A 12,402-nucleotide genomic window follows, 5' to 3' on the forward strand; every position below is an offset into this window, starting at 1 on the left:
TGTGCTCCAGGCTTGGCCCAGCTATGTTGTTTACGAAGGAAAGAACTCTGTAAAGTGTTTTGTAATATTTAAAAGGTGTATTGCCTCTCCCTGGAGAAGTGAGAGTTAACAATCAGGCTGAAAAAAAAAAACATAAAGCATAAGGTATTTATTTCAACAAGTCTCCCAAACTTATCTAGACTCTTGTTCAAAAAGACAAGCACATTTAAAAAGGACATCCTTCTCAGATTCTTAATACTTTCAAGGAAAAAATAAAATGCGTCACAATTGTGAGATATTCAAGTGGGAGGATTTGTATGTGTGTGTGTGTGTGTGTGTGTGTGTGTGTGTGTGTGTGTGTGTGTGTGTGTGTGAGATAACAGAAATAACAAATAGGTACAAAGAACATCCAAAACAAGGATCTACATTTGGGGGGGGCAGGGGGAAGGTGGGAACTGGGGATTGAACTCAAGGCACTCAATCACTAAGCCACACCTCCAGCCCTATTTTGTATTTTATTTAGAGACAGGGCCTCACTGAGTCACTTGGCACCTCACCGTTGCTGAGGCTGCCTTTGAACTTGCTATCCTCCTGCCTCAGCCCCCAGAGCCCCTGGGATTGCATGCAAGTGCCACGTTGCCCAGCAAGACCTACTTTTAATTCAGTCTAAATGCAAGGCAAATATGTATTCACCTTTAATTGTAGAAAAATATTTTAAAATATCAACCTTGAAGAAAAGGTGGTATAATACTTTTTACTGACAGATTCAAGAAAAATAAAATACACATTTTTATCTAGTTTATGGTGGAAAAACACTTTGAGAAGGCAATATACCATTCTAAATTAAGGGAATTCTTTTCTTTTTAAAAATATTTTTAGTTGTAGATGGACACAATACCTTTATTTTATTTATTTATTTTTATGTGGTGCTGAGGATCGAACCCAGTGCTTCACAGGTGTGAGGCAAGCACTCTACCATTGAGCCACAACCCAAGGCTGGGAATTCATTCTTAATAGAAGAAAATCCCTAATTTCCATGAGAATTAGTGTGGTACCCTATTCTTCTCAAAAAGACCAGATTTTTGTGTTTTTCATTTTGTTTTGTTTTAATGGTTCTGGGGCTTTTGAACCCAGAGGTGCTATACCACTGAGCCACATCCTCAATGACCCCTTTTGTTTTCTTTTTGAGACAGTCTCCCTATGTTGCTAAGGTCTTGATAAATTGCTGAGGTTGGCCTTGAACTTGCACTACTCAAGCCTCAATCTCCTAAACTGCTGGGATTACAGGCATTGTGATCTATGAATCCACAATCTTTGACAGGACAGCAGCTGTCTAAAATTAAAGGTTTGTTGAAAGGGTGGGTAGGATATAGAAATCAAATGGGTCTAAACATTTTATACCTTAGAACCTTTTCATGATGACCCCCAAGAGCTGAAATGATCTGTCACCTGGGGTATGCCCTGGCTTTTAAATGGAACTTTTATAAGTGGAATATTTTCAAAAATAGCAATGAGGGAAAGCAATGTTTTTGAAAATTGTGTTTGAAAGTGGAAAATATTCATAATATATTAGGCAGATAAAAGAGGTTAAAAAATGCAGGAGATCTCAATTATGTAAAACAAACACACACAAAAAACTAATGAAACCCACATTGCCCTCTAACAGAACACTCCTGCATAATGTTCACAGGGGCATGGCCAAAGAGGTTCTGTACCCAGTCCTTCCCCTGCTGTGCCCAACACACCTGCACAGGTAGAAGGGAGTTACACAGCACTTTGAGGAGTTTGGGCCCTTAGGAAGATGTCTTTGACAAAGCTAAGTCTAACATCAATCAATCTGGCACTCTGCGGTCCTGATAGCTTGCTTGTTTGCCTTTTTCCTCCCCAAACACCTATTAGCATCCTAACTTGAGTCCTTGCTTAATGAACACAGGTAGACACAAAGATTGGTGAAAGACCAGACAGCAACACAGTCGGACATCAAAAGTGGCAATCTATGGGTGATAGGATTTCAGATTACATTAATTTTTCCAAATTTTCTATAAGGAACCCATATTACTTTCACTATTTGGGAGGGGGGGTCGGCTGCTGTAATGTTTTAGGATCACAAAAATGTCACACTGTGCAACTTTATTTCAAACCATTCATTCTTGAAAAGTACATTTGGTCGTTTGAATGCCAACACATTAAGTTGAAGAAAAGTAGAAAGACCTGGCAATCTGTAGACCAGCTACGAAAAACAAGCTATAAAAAAAAAAAAAATTGTACTGTAGTTAAATACCATTCTCAGATTTCTCGTGTTCTGCGTAAAAAAAGGAGGCAAGGAGGCCAGCTCTGGCAAAAGATGAAGGACAAACTCAGCCTCACTAATTTCCACTTTATTCTCTCAGATGCCAACCATTACATGGCAGCCTTTGGGAGAAATTTAAAATGTGTAGAGATAATCCAAACAATGTTTAGTCTCTTTATTTTCCTCATGAAAGACAGCATAAACAGAGGAGAAATTATAGCTTTTGAGACATTTCCATGTATCTGAGACAGTACCATCCATATCATTTGAAAGATGTTTGAATTTTATGTTTTAAAATTTTTCAGCTTTGTTGAAATAAATGCTAATTAGTGCCAGTGATTTTTTTCCAAACAAAAGTATATTTTTGCATATTTCAAATGTATTTTTATTGCCTATGTTTTCCTTTAGAATACTACAACTTCAACAAGATAATTGGAAGGCTATATTTTAGCCTTGACCAGTGCATTCTTTTCTCTGCAGAGTTTCAAAATGTCTTAAGAATTAAAATGCTGGGTTGGGCTATGGCTCAGCGGTGGAGTGCTTGCCTAGCAAGTGTGAGGCGCTGGGTTCGATCCTCAGCACCATATAAAAATAAATAAATAAAGGCATTGTGTCAGACTACAGTTAAAAAAAATTTAAAAGAAGAATTAAAATGCTGCAAAAGTTGAATGCTATTCAGTAAAATGTCTATGTATTAATCATAGAAAACCTAGTCACGGTCTCTGTTGAAATTTTTCCACAAACTTGAATGCCAGATTCAGAGAACATAAGGCCCACACTAAAGAGTTAAATCTGCCCTCTGCACCCGTCATTCCCAATAAGAAGGCCTAAATTGGTTAAGTGGTTCATCCATTCAAGGTCACACTGGTACTTAGGGACAACACAAAGCCAGATGACAATTTCCAGAAGACTAAGATTTTGGATCCATAACTGAAATCTCCCTGAGTTAATTAAGACAATGACTGCATCTCAGCCTTGGCAGGAACAAAGAGATAATATTTATGTGAGAATGAACTTACTCCATCTGTGCCTGGCACCCGAATCTTTCCCTTCACTGTATGAGGTGCGCACTTCAACTTGTTCTGCCTGTTTTCCAAATAACTCTTGATTGATGCCAGGAAAAAAAAAAAAAACCTCCTGTTATTCTGAGCCCAGCCTTCCTAATTTGATAAACACTAGAATATGGGTATTGTGAGGATGGGGGGAGGGGGGTACAGTTTTTTAAATCAAGAAGCTATAAAACAAGTCATTTTATTTTCTAAATGTGTGCATTAAGACCACCCTGACCCCACATGAATTGTCTACCAGCAATGAAGAAATTCTAGCATTCCTGCCCTCTTACAATACCAAGATTTTATCAACAATTATGGATTTAGACCTTCAAACACGAGCACAAACTTTGCTCTGAAGGGGATGAAGGTTTTGGTTTGATTTTTTTTTTTTTAAGTATCAGGGAAATAATTTGTCTACTAAGAACATACACATTTCCTAGTCTGTTCAGGACAAAGCTACTGTTCCAAACAACCATCTCTGTTTTGTTTTTGTTTTTGGCTTCTTACATTTCCGGACTCAATAAAATTTATCAGGCACCTGGCTTTTCCTAAACAGCTACTTCAAGCCACCCTTTATTTTCCTTTTTCTCCTCCCTCCCCCCTCCTCCTCCTCTCCTCCCTCTTCCTCCCCGCCCTTCTCTACTCCCTGTCTTTCTTTCCCTCTCCCTCTCCTCTTCTGTTTCCATTCTGCAACAGACTTTAGTTTCTCAATGGGCTTTTGCCCCACAAAGGTTCCAAGTTCAGGCAGCTGCATCAGCACCAACCAGCTTGATAATTAAATTAAACTATCTCCTAGGATATGGGGGGGGGATTCCTTTCATTAATTTTTGGGTTTTCTTTCTTTCTTTTTAATGGCTGTTATATCCAATTTTAATGGTAGGTTATGTATTTGTTATTCCTGACAAGAAAATAAGAAGATGCTGTTCTTCTGGAATTCTTAAAATAACAGTAATTAGTTCCATCATCATCATCAACATCACCATCAGCTCCATGCTTCCCAGCTCACACAACAAGAAATTCAAGTTGACGTGTCGTGTTGGTCCAACTTTTACACCAGCCCTCAGTTCAGTCAAGTCTCACCCTCTTTGACAGCCCCCTCATTACTCCTCCCTCCTTGAAACACTGTCAACTGGCTTCCAGACACTATTCACCCTTGGTTTTCTTCCTGATTCTTTAGGTCTCTCCTATCCTCTCATCCCTTATTGGTTCTTCCCAATCTCCTTGCCTCTAAGAGGAAGTGTCTTAAAAGTAGTGTTCAGACCCCTTAGCTTCCTATCTGCATTCCCACTTTTTTCCCCCCTAGTTTTATTTTTTTGTCCATATTTTATGGGTGCATTATAGTTTTACGTAATGGTGGGATTTGTTGTTACGGATTTTTACATGCACACAGTAAAACAAAATAATTTGGCCAATATCATTCCCCAGTATTTCTCCCTGACCCTCTTTCCTCCCCCCTGATCACTTTCCTACTGAACCCACACAAACTCACACTCCAACATTGGCCTATCTTCAGCTCAGACCTCTCTCTGAATTCCAGACTCAGATCCAATCAACTACCAGTTACATCTCTTGTTACTCAGACATTTAATGAGAGACTTAAGTCTTAGAGATCCAAAACCAACTCCTGAGTGTTCCCATCCAAACCTGTTGTAATGCAATCCTCCATGTTTTAATAAACGGCAACTCCCTCTGGACTGGACTCCCTCTCCCCACCCTTCTCATACCTTACCTGGAATTCACTAGTCAATCCTATGGGTTCTATCTACAAAACAGACTGAGTCTCCAACCCCTTCAAATCACTTTCAGCCCTCACAGTTGTGTAGAAATCCACAGCACCATGGCTTCTCTGGCTGTCATGACAACCTCCCATCTGACTCTCTTACATCTAGACTTGGCCCCTTAGCATCTACTCTGAACTTAGCAGCCAGTGAGTCTTCTCAATTATAAGCAACATCATATACTATTGGGCTTAACTGCTTAACTACTACACCATGGTTCCCCACTTCACTCAGATTAGGAGCTCAAGTCATCACAGAGGTCCCACAAGGCCCTCTATTATCTGACCCTCACTTCTGCCCCATCTCCCAAGGCTCTACCCCTGGCTTGATGCAGTCACACGAGCTTCCTTATTCTTCTTCATGCTTTACTTCTGCTTGGGGTATTTGCATTTGCCCTTCCCGACCCCCGAGAGCCTGGGGGGTCTCGCCCAGATGACCTTAGCCACTCAGAACCTGAATCAAAGGCCACCTTCTCATGGAAGCCTTCCCTGTCCATCCTTTCTAAAACTATAACATGCCCTAGTCCCCCCAGTCCCTTTTTTCTCTGAAATGATTATCAGTAAATACATACTATAATTTTGACTGTTTTAGTATTCTCTCATCCAAACTAGAACGTCACATCAAGCTGATTTTTCTTTTTCACTTCTGAAGCTCAGTTACTAAAACAAAGAGGCAGGAGGACAGTCCACAATTATTGGATGAGTAAATAAATGCTCCTCTATAACTTGTTCTTCTTCTACTTACAAAAGATCCTGATCATATTTTCCACACAAATAAACACACAATGGCACAGGGACAAAATTGGCCATGAGTGGATAATAGTTGAAGCTGGTTATAGATGTGCAAGGATTCTTTACCCTATTTCTACTTTTGTGTATCTTTGAAATTGTATATAATTTTAAAACATGCATTTACTTAACTATTTGTAGTGACTACATAATACTCCACAGACTGACTCTAACATACAAAACTACATAATCATTACCTTACCACAAGGTAAATTTGAGTTCCACCTTTTTCACTATCTTCAAAAGTGCTAGAAAGAAATCTCTCACAAATACCTGAATATAATCCTACAGTAAGTTTCTAGAAAAATAAGTGATTGCACGTTTAAAATTTTATAGACTGCCGATCTTCCCTTCAGAAATTCTGTACCAACGTCTGCTCCTATGAGCACATAGAGAAGTGCTACTCAAAGAGTGCTCCACAGAATAAAGCAGATTGCAAATTGTTCATTACTAGTCCATAGTAAGAAAAGTGCAGAGATTAAGATAACACTGAGAAATATTTATGGCAATATGTCAGGGTAATTTTAATATCTTATAAGCATTTTATATGTGTGTGAATGCACACATACATATAAATACATTTATGTATATATACTTTTTAATAATTGTGTATATTTCTCCTTTTCTTTTTCTGGTCTACTTTTACAATATTTTTAACAAACATATACAACAAAAATAGAGCAGGATAAGTGACCCTTCACCACAGTTAGAAAAAAAAAATGCTACTATTTGCTTACCCACACCAACAATTACTAGGTACAAAATCTTTTATTTATTTATTTTTCTTAAATCGATGGTGTCAATTACTAAGCAAAGATATATCCTTATTGGTTTAATTTGCACTTTTAATTGCTCTCAGGTTTGCCCATCTTCTCATATGTGGCTGACCCGATGTTCATTATCTTATGAATTGCCTGTTTATTTTCCACAACTGCATTAAGATGTTCATCTCATGAATAATATTGTAATGGTTTATTTTAAAAGCTCTTTGAATCTTTGGAATGTCTAAGTTGATCATCTTTGTTGATGATATTTTCCTAGAAGACTATGTATCTCTCAAACGAGTTAAAATGGTTTCCCTCTATACCAATTTTTTTTTCATGAAAATAAAGATTTAAAGTATTGTATGTAGTCACATTTCTTTTCCCTTTCCTTCACGGTTTCTCCTTGGAGATGCTTTTCCTCCAATACCACAAGATTATAAAAGTATCTATGCATGTATATTTTCACTCGTATTAATAGTTTATATTGTTATACTTACAACTTTGACCCCTAGAGTTATTTTTACATGAGTGGCATGGTACAAATCTTGTTTTATTTTTCCAGATGACTAGCCAGGTGTCCTGACACATTTTGTTGAATAATTCATCTGTTTCCCACCCATCTGAAATATCAACCTTATTACATACTAAATTAGCATACATGCATGCCTAAAAATAGACTATATTTATGTAACCTGTATAAATACCACCATTCAATTATAATTAGCTTATATAACAGTGGCCCTGATAAATATTTCCCATAATTCTGGGAAAGTTGATAAGTTCATTCTTCGAATCAAGTTCCAAATCATTTTGTTAAATTACCCAGCATTGATTGAGAGTTGTATTAAGCTACTTAGAGATGTCTCCACCACAAGATGGTAAAAATACTATCAGAATAAAACTGATGTCTTTGTATTACTGTACTGAATCTGGCTGTTCAAGAATGAGGGATCTCTCTCCCTTGATTTAAAATTTATTTTATCACCTATAATTAAGTTCTATAGTTTCCCTTATTTTGTTCCTATATATTTCTAGGTAAATTACTGCTATGTTTTGTACTGTTGTATTGTGCTGTTATTTTAAGTGAAACCTCTTCATAAGAATATTTTCTAGCTTTATATTAGTGGCTAAATCATTAATCAATTTTTACTTATTTGTTTGCATGAACCACAACCTTATTCAACAACCCTAATGCTTCTAATATCTTTCCAGATGAATCTAAACATATTCTGTTAATTCTATTCATATCTTCACTCAAGCACCTGTTACATGTATCCCAAGATATCAGCAAAGGTTAATATTATATTAAAATATGGATGCCCTCCAATAGTCTAGTACAGCATAAAAAGTATGTATGTATAAATATATACATATATGTATTTATTTATTTATATATATAAAATAGTGTTCGATAGATATTGTGAGGTCTATAAACTCCTATGCAGTATCTAACAGTCTAGAAAGAGAGAAAAATATGACCAAAGGAGCCCAAGGTAGAGCTGAAGCACAGGGTATGCTACAGAAGGATTAGAATCAACTAATAAATGGTTCATTTCTAAATGCAAGATTAACTTGCTTCTTGTTTGGTAAAAAAAAATGCATTATGGAATATACTGAGATATGCTTTAGGAAAAGAAGGTACGGTGAAAACATGAGGCAATTTTAGGATGATAAGAACTGAGGCAGAGAATATACAAGCCATGTTACCAATCATTGCAAGAAGGTTCCAGATCATGGGCAATTAAAAAATGGAAAAATGTCATCAAGTAACTAAGAAAAAGTGTTATAATTAACATGGCTAAATGAAAGTGTCTAAATGTTATGTCAGTTTCTGTAACAAACAGGTCTGAAAATATATGAAGAGTGCATGCAAGAGTTTGTCTCTTTGTCTTGCTCATATAATTTGTACTCCACCTTCCATTGTATAGAGTTGTTACTGAGAAAGACTATAGTATGACCCTTAAAGATCATCTGCTCAGGGAGTAGGGGTGTGGCTCCATGTTTCATGTGCAAGTCCCTAAGTTATACCTCCAACATCACACACCCACAAAAAGTTTCTATTCAGAGACAGTGTGGTGTTCTAAGTTGGTGAAGATGACAAGGTGATGAGTCCCCTTGGCCCTGTTTCCCTTCATCACTAAAGCCTCAGAGTGCATAGTTTTTTTTTTTTTGCCAAACAAAAAGCAAATACAAATGCCCCCAGCAGAAGTGAGCATGAAGAAAAACAAGGAAGCAACCATGACTGCATCTAACCTGAGGGGAAAAAAAGGAAGTAGGAGTATTTAGAAGCCTTGTCCTGGATTTAACACACATTATTCTGCCCACATCCCACTGATGTAAAGAAACCAAGTGACTCACCTAGATACAACTAGAGGCTGCTTTGCCAGTCTCTGCAGTCGGGTAGCTATGCAACATAATAACTTATTTCTATAGAAGGCTGAGCACAATCTATGATGGCAATCTGTCCCTGGGGTGATGGTCCCACTTCCAAACACTAACATGGAATGTGAAGAAACAAATCATAAGAGATTCCAAAGATGGGCAGCCTACCCATGCCAAAATAACACTTGGGAAGAGAAGAATCCCCTGACACACCACCTGTGGCATTCCATGGAGGAAGCTGTGGCACTTCCTCACAGACGGTCACACAGCTGCTGTGTGCACCAAAGTGAGGAATCAGTACACAGGAAGAACAGACAATATGCGTGAGAACTCAAAACACAACGTAAAACCATGTGTGAGTCTATTTGTTCTAGAAAACAAATAAAACAGGCAGATCAACCTAGCTGGTAGGAATCGGAAATACAGCAATTGTTCACAGACAACAGTTTTGATGAGATTCTGAGAGTGTCAATCTGAGATTTTCTGAGTATATACTCTGAGAGTATAAATAGAAATGTAAACACTACTTCAATCAAAGGAAAAGAAAGACTCTCTACCAAAACCAGAGTAGGTTGTCTGAACTTCTGATAGATGCACTTTTTCATTAAAAAAAAAAATATTCCTTCCCATAAAAGAAGATCAGGCTATCTTACTTGTGCATGAACCGATTTAAGGAATCACTGACTCGTGGTTTCTCTTAATGTCCTTTAAAATTATGTAGAAGGGCATGTGGGTGGGAATAAGGAAAGCAAGACTGGGCTCCTTACACACACAAGGAGAGCTGTTTTCTTAGACCTTTTCTCTGGTTCTTAACAGTTGACTGTGACATCTACTACACTGTTGGCACAGGTCACCACCACTGGCTCTGACACCTCCATGCTGACTGAGCCTGTGCCAGCAAGGGACAGAATTTTAAACCACCATCTGCCTCTCTGAATCATCACACCACAATCCCAGTTTAGCAACTGTGAGGTCCCATTCGTGCTCCCACCCGCTAGTAGAGGTCAGGAAAAATACAAAAGTGTGCATTTCTGTTTGGAAAGTAAAGAGGAACAGAGCATTCTCACCCAGTCAGCTACCCACAATGATGGATCCCCCCCCAAATTCAAGATTTTTTTTTTTTGCAGTGCTATAGATGAACCCAGGACTTTGTAAATGCTAAACAAGTGCTCTACCACTAAACTACACTCCCAGTCCAGGAAATTCAAGTTACGTTTAAATGACCACGTATGGCTACTTGTTTGAAGCCTACATCTAACCAATCCAGTGTATAAGAACTGAACTGTTTATAAAATTGTTTTAGAAGAATGTTCCTCCATTGCCCCCAGGAACTCAATCACCTATACTTTATTTTCCCTGACAAACACATTTGGTGTCACTGAAGTGGGATTTGCTGAAATTGAAACATGTGGTTTGGGAAGAGGAAGGATAAAAGAGTAGGGAATGAGGAACCTTTGATTCCTGGGTGGCCATAAGATTCCCCTTAGCATGGATCAACAGTTGTGATCGGTTACCAAAGGGAAAATGTACCCATAGAATTGAGAAATGGATCTAACTCCTGGAGAACTGGTCAATTTGATACTAAGGAAAGTCAAGCTAATAAGGAAAAAAGCAAAATATACTGTGGTTATTGTTAGCTGTCTTGGCTAAAATGAAATTAAGAGAGAATGCTGGGCCCAGAAGTCCAGATGTCTGTCTGTCAAATGCTATAAATAGGGATGATTCCTAAGCAAGACACTGTAACTATGTTTCTAAACCTCATGTCAGAATTCCTAAGGGTCTGAAGGGGGCAAGTTGTGACCTCACCCCATCTCGCTAAAGTGGGACTCATAGTGAATGCAGTTAAAACTGCCTAATGGTAAACACAGGCCTCTAGTTCTCCACTATCTGAATGGGACTGACTTACTAGACTCATAGTGCTGCCTACAGTCTAGCCCAGGACAGAAGCCAATCCTAATATCCCTTCCAAAGGTAGAAAAGTTTAGGTATTAATGGATACAAGAAGGAACAGCAAATGATTTGGGTAAAATGAGAAATAAATGAACTCAATATTTATATCATGCTTATCAGCTTATTTCTGATCATCATTTTACTCTCTGTTTGTGATTAATTCATACTTCTCTGTGTGTCATCTGTGAAACCAAAATCTGAAGAAATAATTTGAGGAGAAAAGCAAACATTTACTGATAACATTTTTTAGTTATTTCACTGTAAGTGATCTTCATGTAGCAGATTTTTGAAATCCCATTTTGAAGCAAATTAGAGATAATCTTCCCTTTTGGTGTCTCTACCAGTATAATCTTGTAACATACTCTTATAGTGTTTCTACCCAAATGCTGAGTTTACTCTAGTCTTTCAATTTATCTTATCTATACAGGCTAAATGTTTCAACTCAGCTTCAATCCCTCTTTTTCCAATTCAGAGATTGGAGTGCATGAGCATTCTCCACACTAGATCTCCAATGGTCTAGTTTGTCTTTCACTTTTTGATACCTAGAGGTGGGTGGGTCAATTTATAAATAAAATATGAGCAACTACTTGAGGACCTGGACCTGTCAGAGGAAAGTGAGCCATGCCCAGGGTGTAGATGGCCTCGACCTGCACCAGCAACTCAAAGTTGGAGGTGAGAGGTCACTTTAGTGAACAGGAGAGAAAAATGAGAAAAGACCCCACCAACATTGCAAATGTTTATTATAAATAAATGGGGAGGCACAATTCCACATCACAACATCTCTTCCCAGAAAGATCTAACAGTTAAATCTTATAACCTAAGAGAAAATTACAGACTAACGTTAAAAGATAATGATGCAAGCTCAGTCGTTGCCACTATGATTTTGAAAATCCCCAAACTCTGAGAGGTCCTATGATTTGGGGTGAGAGTCTCATAGGACATACCCAGGTCTTGTGCCTAGGGCTCTCCATCTCCATGGGTACTCCAAAGGTACTTCCAAATGCACCTTACAGACAGGGCAGCTAGCAGATGTCATCCACACTACAGAGTATCAATAAAAACAAATGCAACTGCAAGGCTAATAGGAGCTAAACCTATGACATTTAGAAACCTCTTGGAGATGCTACAGACAGATTACAAAAAAAAAAAAAAAAGCAACACAATACACCCAGGTATACCCACAACCTTGTCATACCCACAACCTTGATAAAGTAACAAGAAAATCACAACCCATGCTCTGCAAAAGAAATCCCACAGGAAAAAAAATAGGAAAGATGATGATTTTTACTGGTCACAGACCATTTTATACTTCCAAATTCTGGGCTTCCTAGGAAGATGTCACCCACTGAATAGAGAAACATTTCATCAAGACGGGATGAAATGAATCTTTCCAATAAAAAATTGCACCTACTGTAAGGT

The 12,402-nt window shown here is 38.0% G+C and overlaps 1 protein-coding gene across 8 annotated transcripts in view; it reads right to left on the reverse strand.

Annotated features, from left to right (window-relative positions):
- The window catches only part of Plcb4 (phospholipase C beta 4), a 381,561-nt gene that overhangs the window by 341,876 nt on the left and 27,283 nt on the right, over positions 1-12,402 (reverse strand). The window contains exon 1 of one of the 8 annotated variants that reach the window (XM_078051420.1): positions 3,289-3,372. The exons of the other annotated variants lie outside the window; for them this stretch is intronic. The gene's annotated coding sequence lies outside the window, so the exon portion shown is untranslated. Of the gene's footprint in view, positions 1-3,288; positions 3,373-12,402 lie in introns of those variants that run through there. 8 annotated transcript variants of the gene reach the window in all.

This window comes from Ictidomys tridecemlineatus, chromosome 5 (assembly GCF_052094955.1).
Source record: "Ictidomys tridecemlineatus isolate mIctTri1 chromosome 5, mIctTri1.hap1, whole genome shotgun sequence".
In the NCBI taxonomy this organism is placed as follows: domain Eukaryota; kingdom Metazoa; phylum Chordata; class Mammalia; order Rodentia; family Sciuridae; genus Ictidomys; species Ictidomys tridecemlineatus.